Here is a 7,157-nt window from a genome sequence, read left to right as displayed (position 1 = left end):
CCAGAGAGACGACAGAAGGTTAGTTACCAGAGAGACGCGACAGAAGGTTAGTTACCAGAGAGGCGACAGAAGGTTAGTTACCAGAGAGACGACACCAGAGAAGGTTAGTTACCAGAGAGACGACAGAAGGTTAGTTACCAGAGAGAATGACAGAAGGTTAGTTACCAGAGAGATGACAGAAGGTTAGTTACCAGAGAGACGACAGAAGGTTAGTTACCAAGGTTAGAGAGACGACAGAAGGTTAGTTACCAGAGAGACGACAGAAGGTTAGTTACCAGAGAGAGACAGAAGGTTAGTTACCAGAGAGACGACAGAAGGTTAGTTACCAGAGAGACGACAGAAGGTTAGTTACCAGAGAGACGACAGAAGGTTAGTTACCAGAGAGACGACAGAAGGTTAGTTACCAGAGAGACGACAGAAGGTTAGTTACCAGAGACGACAGAAGGTTAGTTACCAGAGAGATGACAGAAGGTTAGTTACCAGAGAGACAACAGGTTAGTTACCAGAGAGACGACAGAAGGTTAGTTACCAGAGAGACGACAGAAGGTTAGTTACCAGAGAGATGACAGAAGGTTAGTTACCAGAGAGACGCGACAGAAGGCTAGTTACCAGAGAGACGAGACAGATGGTTAAGTTACTAGAGAGACGACAGAAGGTTAGTTACCAGAGAGACGACAGAAGGTTAGTTACCAGAGAGACGACACAAGGTTAGTTACCAGAGAGACGACAGAAGGTTAGTTACCAGAGAGACGACAGAAGGTTAGTTACCAGAGACAACAGAAGGTTAGTTACCAGAGAGACATTACAGAATGTTAGTTACCAGAGAGATGACAGAAGGTTAGTTACCAGAGAGACGACAGAAGGTTAGTTACCAGAGAGACGAGACAGAAGGTTAGTTACCAGAGAGACGACAGAAGGTTAGTTACCAGAGAGACGACAGAAGGTTAGTTACCAGAGAGACGACAGAAGGTTAGTTACCAGAGAGACGACAGAAGGTTAGTTACCAGAGAGACGACAGAAGGTTAGTTACCAGAGAGACGACAGAAGGTTAGTTACCAGAGAGACGACAGAAGGTTAGTTACCAGAGAGATGACAGAAGGTTAGTTACCAGAGAGACGACAGAAGGTTAGTTACCAGAGAGACGACAGAAGTTTAGTTACCAGAGAGACGACAGAAGGTTAGTTACCAGAGAGACGACAGAAGGTTAGTTACCAGACCAGACGACAGAAGGTTAGTTACCAGAGAGACGACAGAAGGTTAGTTACCAGAGAGACGACAGAAGGTTAGTTACCAGAGAGACGACGACAGAAGGTTAGTTACCAGAGAGACGACAGAAGGTTAGTTACCAGAGAGACGACAGAAGGTTAGTTACCAGAGAGACGACAGAAGGTTAGTTACCAGAGAGATGACAGAAGGTTAGTTACCAGAGAGACGACAGAAGGTTAGTTACCAGAGAGACGACAGAAGGTTAGTTACCAGAGAGACGACAGAAGGTTAGTTACCAGAGAGACGACAGAAGGTTAGTTACCAGAGAGATGACAGAAGGTTAGTTACCAGAGAGACAGAAGGTTAGTTACCAGAGAGACGACAGAAGGTTAGTTACCAGAGAGACAGAAGGTTAGTTACCAGAGAGACGACAGAAGGTTAGTTACCAGAGAGACGTGACAGAAGGTTTGTTACCAGAGAGACGACAGAAGGTTAGTTACCAGACAGACGACACAAGGTTAGTTACCAGAGAGGCGACAGATGGTTAGTTACCTGAGAGACGACAGAAGGTTAGTTACCAGAGAGATGACAGAAGGTTAGTTACCAGAGAGACGACAGAAGGTTAGTTACCAGAGAGACGACATAACTTTAGTTACCAGATAGACGACAGAAGGTTCGTTACCAGAGAAATGACAGAAGGTTAGTTACCAGAGAGACGCGACAGAAGGCTAGTTACCAGAGAGACGAGACAGATGGTTAAGTTACTAGAGAGACGACAGAAGGTTAGTTACCAGAGAGACGACAGAAGGTTAGTTCCCAGAGAGACGACACAATGTTAGCTACCAGAGAGACGACAGAAGGTTAGTTACCAGAGAGACGATAGAAGGTTAGTTACCTGAGAGACAACAGGTTAGTTACCAGAGAGATGACAGAATGTCAGTTACCAGAGAGATGACAGAAGGTTAGTTACCAGAGAGACGACAGAAGTTTAGTTACCAGAGAGACGACAGAAGGTTAGTTACCAGAGAGACGACAGAAGGTTAGTTACCAGAGAGACGACAGAAGTTAGTTACCAGAGAGACGACAGAAGGTTAGTTACCAGAGAGATGACAGAAGGTTAGTTACCAGAGAGACGACAGAAGGTTAGTTACCAGAGAGACGACAGAAGGTTAGTTACCAGAGAGACGACAGAAGGTTAGTTACCAGAGAGACGACAGAAGGTTAGTTACCAGAGAGACGACAGAAGGTTAGTTACCAGAGAGACGTGACAGAAGGTTTGTTACCAGAGAGACGACAGAAGATTAGTTACCAGAGAGACGATAGAAGGTTAGTTACCAGAGAGACAACAGGTTAGTTACCAGAGAGACGACAGAAGGTTAGTTACCAGAGAGACGACAGAAGGTTAGTTACCAGAGAGACAGAAGGTTAGTTACCAGAAGGTTAGTTACCTGAGAGACGACAGAAGGTTAGTTACCAGAGAGATGACAGACAGAAGGTTAGTTACCAGAGAGACGACAGAAGGTTAGTTACCAGAGAGACGACATACAGAAGATGTTAGTTACCAGAGAGATGACAGAAGGTTAGTTACCAGAGAGACGCGACAGAAGGTTAGTTACCAGAGAGACGAGACAGAAGGTTAGTTACCAGAGAGACGACAGAAGGTTAGTTACCAGAGAGACGACAGAAGGTTAGTTACCAGAGAGACGACACAATGTTAGCTACCAGAAGACGACAGAAGGTTAGTTACCAGAGAGACGATGAAGGTTAGTTACAGAACAACAGGTTAGTTACCAGAGAGACGAGTTACCAGAGAGATGACAGAAGGTTAGTTACCAGAGAGACGACAGAAGGTTAGTTACCAGAGAGACGACAGAAGGTTAGTTACCAGAGAGAGACAGAAGGTTAGTTACCAGAGAGAGAGACAGAATTTAGTTACCAGAGAGACGACAGAAGGTTAGTTACCAGAGAGACGACAGAAGGTTAGTTACCAGAGAGACGACAGAAGGTTAGTTACCAGAGAGACGACAGAAGGTTAGTTACCAGAGAGACGACAGAAGGTTAGTTACCAGAGAGACGACAGAAGGTTAGTTACCAGAGAGACGACAGAAGGTTAGTTACCAGAGAGACGACAGAAGGTTAGTTACCAGAGAGACGACAGAAGGTTAGTTACCAGAGAGACAACAGAAGGTTAGTTACCAGAGAGACGACAGAAGGTTAGTTACCAGAGAGACGACAGAAGGTTAGTTACCAGAGAGACGACAGAAGGTTAGTTACCAGAGAGATGACAGAAGTTAGTTACCAGAGAGACAACAGGTTAGTTACCAGAGAGACACGACAGAATGTTAGTTACCAGAGAGATGACAGAAGGTTAGTTACCAGAGAGACGACAGAAGGTTAGTTACCAGAGAGACGAGACAGAAGGTTAGTTACCAGAGAGACGACAGAAGGTTAGTTACCAGAGAGACGACAGAAGGTTAGTTACCAGAGACACGACAGAAGGTTAGTTACCAGAGAAATGACAGAAGGTAAGTTACTAAGTTACCAGAGAGACGACAGAAGGTTAGTTACCAGAGAGACGACAGAAGGTTAGTTACCATACAGACGACAGAAGGTTAGTTACCAGAGAGACGTGACAGAAGGTTTGTTACCAGAGAGACGACAGAAGGTTAGTTACCAGACAGACGACAGTAGGTTAGTTACCAGAGAGACGACAGAAGGTTAGTTACCTGAGAGACGACAGAAGGTTAGTTACCAGAGAGATGACAGAAGGTTAGTTACCAGAGAGACGACAGAAGGTTAGTTACCAGAGAGACGACATAACTTTAGTTACCAGATAGACGACAGAAGGTTAGTTACCAGAGAGATGACAGAAGGTTAGTTACCAGAGAGACGCGACAGAAGGCTAGTTACCAGAGAGACGTGGTTAAGTTACTAGAGAGACGACAGAAGGTTAGTTACCAGAGAGACGACAGAAGGTTAGTTCCCAGAGAGACGACACAATGTTAGCTACCAGAGAGACGACAGAAGGTTAGTTACCAGAGAGACGATAGAAGGTTAGTTACCTGAGAGACAACAGGTTAGTTACCAGAGAGATGACAGAATGTCAGTTACCAGAGAGATGACAGAAGGTTAGTTACCAGAGAGACGACAGAAGTTTAGTTACCAGAGAGACGAGACAGAAGGTTAGTTACCAGAGAGACGACAGATGGTTAGTTACCTGAGAGACGACAGAATGTTAGTTACCAGAGAGAAGACAGAAGGTTAGTTACCAGAGAGACGACAGGTTAGTTACCAGAGAGACGACGAGAAGGTTAGTTACCAGAGAAGGTTAGTTACCAGAGAGGCGACAGAAGGTTAGTTACCAGAGAGACGACAGAAGGTTAGTTACCAGAGAGACGACACAAGGTTAGTTACCAGAGAGACGACAGAATGTTAGTTACCAGAGAGACGACAGAAGGTTAGTTACCAGAGAGACGACAGAAGGTTAGTTACCAGAGAGACGACAGAAGGTTAGTTACCAGAGAGACGCGACAGAAGGTTAGTTACCAGAGAGACGACAGAAGGTTAGTTACCAGAGAGACGACAGAAGGTTAGTTACCAGAGAGACGACAGAAGGTTAGTTACCAGAGAGACGACAGAAGGTTAGTTACCAGAGAGACGCGACAGAAGGTTAGTTACCAGAGAGACGACAGAAGGTTAGTTACCAGAGAGACGACAGAAGGTTAGTTACCAGAGAGACGACAGAAGGTTAGTTACCAGAGAGACGACACAATGTTAGCTACCAGAGAGACGACAGAAGGTTAGTTACCAGAGAGACGATAGAAGGTTAGTTACCTGAGAGACAACAGGTTAGTTACCAGAGAGATATGACAGAATGTCAGTTACCAGAGAGATGACAGAAGGTTAGTTACCAGAGAGACGACAGAAGTTTAGTTACCAGAGAGACGAGACAGAAGGTTAGTTACCAGAGAGACGACAGAAGGTTAGTTACCAGAGAGACGACAGAATGTTAGTTACCAGAGAGAAGACAGAAGGTTAGTTACCAGAGAGACGACAGAAGGTTAGTTACCAGAGAGACGACAGAAGGTTAGTTACCAGAGAGACGACAGATGGTTAGTTACCTGAGAGACGACAGAAGGTTAGTTACCAGAGAGACGACAGAAGGTTAGTTACCAGAGAGACTACAGAAGGTTAGTTACCGGAGAGACGACAGAAGGTTAGTTACCTCAGAGACAACAGGTTAGTTACCAGAGAGACGACAGAAGGTTAGTTACCAGAGAGACAACAGGTTCGTTACCAGAGAGACACGACAGAATGTTAGTTACCAGAGAGATGACAGAAGGTTAGTTACCAGAGAGACGAGACAGAAGGTTAGTTATCAGAGAGATGACAGAATGTTAGTTACCAGAGAGACAACAGGTTAGTTACCAGAGAGACGACAGAAGGTTACCAGAGAGATGACAGAAGGTTAGTTACCAGAGAGACGACAGAAGGTTAGTTACCAGAGAGACGAGACAGAAGGTTAGTTACCAGAGAGACGACAGAAGGTTAGTTACCAGAGAGACGACAGAAGGTTAGTTACCAGAGACACGACAGAAGGTTAGTTACCAGAGAAATGACAGAAGGTAAGTTACCAGAGAGACGACAGAAGGTTAGTTACCAGAGAGACGACAGAAGGTTAGTTACCAGAGAGACGACAGAAGGTTAGTTACCAGAGAGACGACAGAAGGTTTGTTACCAGAGAGACGACAGAAGGTTAGTTACCAGACAGACGACAGAAGGTTAGTTACCAGAGAGACGACAGATGGTTAGTTACCTGAGAGACGACAGAAGGTTAGTTACCAGAGAGATGACAGAAGGTTAGTTACCAGAGAGACGACAGAAGGTTAGTTACCAGAGAGACGACATAACTTTAGTTACCAGATAGACGACAGAAGGTTCGTTACCAGAGAGATGACAGAAGGTTAGTTACCAGAGAGACGCGACAGAAGGCTAGTTACCAGAGAGACGAGACAGATGGTTAAGTTACTAGAGAGACGACAGAAGGTTAGTTACCAGAGAGACGACAGAAGGTTAGTTCCCAGAGAGACGACACAATGTTAGCTACCAGAGAGACGACAGTTAGTTACCAGAGAGACGATAGAAGGTTAGTTACCAGAGAGACAACAGACAGAAGATGACAGAATTCAGTTACCAGAGAGATGACAGAAGGTTAAGTTACCAGAGAGACGACAGAAGGTTAGTTACCAGAGAGACACGACAGAAGGTTAGTTACCAGAGAGACGACAGAAGGTTAGTTACCAGAGAGACGACAGAAGGTTAGTTACCAGAGAGACACGACAGAATGTTAGTTACCAGAGAGATGACAGAAGGTTAGTTACCAGAGAGACGACAGAAGATTAGTTACCAGAGAGACGACAGAAGGTTAGTTACCAGAGAGACGACAGAAGGTTAGTTACCAGACAGACGACAGTAGGTTAGTTACCAGAGAGACGACAGATGGTTAGTTACCTGAGAGACGACAGAAGGTTAGTTACCAGAGAGACGACAGAAGGTTAGTTACCAGAGAGACGACAGAAGGTTAGTTACCAGAGAGACGACAGAAGGTTAGTTACCTGAGAGACAACAGAAGGTTAGTTACCAGAGAGACGACAGAAGGTTAGTTACCAGAGAGGTTTGTTACCAGAGAGACGACAGAAGGTTAGTTACCAGAGAGACGCGACAGAAGGTTAGTTACCAGAGAGACGACAGAAGGTTTGTTACCAGAGAGACGACAGGTTAGTTACCAGAGAGACGACAGAAGGTTACCTGAGAGACAACAGGTTACCAGAGAGACGACAGAAGGTTAGTTACCAGAGAGACGCGACAGAAGGTTAGTTACCAGAGAGACGCGACAGAAGGTTAGTTACCAGAGAGACGACAGAAGGTTAGTTACCAGAGAGACAGAAGGT

The sequence above is a fragment of the Oncorhynchus masou genome, unplaced genomic scaffold, assembly GCF_036934945.1.
Source record: "Oncorhynchus masou masou isolate Uvic2021 unplaced genomic scaffold, UVic_Omas_1.1 unplaced_scaffold_1097, whole genome shotgun sequence".
NCBI classification, from domain to species: Eukaryota; Metazoa; Chordata; class Actinopteri; order Salmoniformes; family Salmonidae; genus Oncorhynchus; species Oncorhynchus masou.
Note: the sequence above shows the minus strand (reverse complement) of the source record.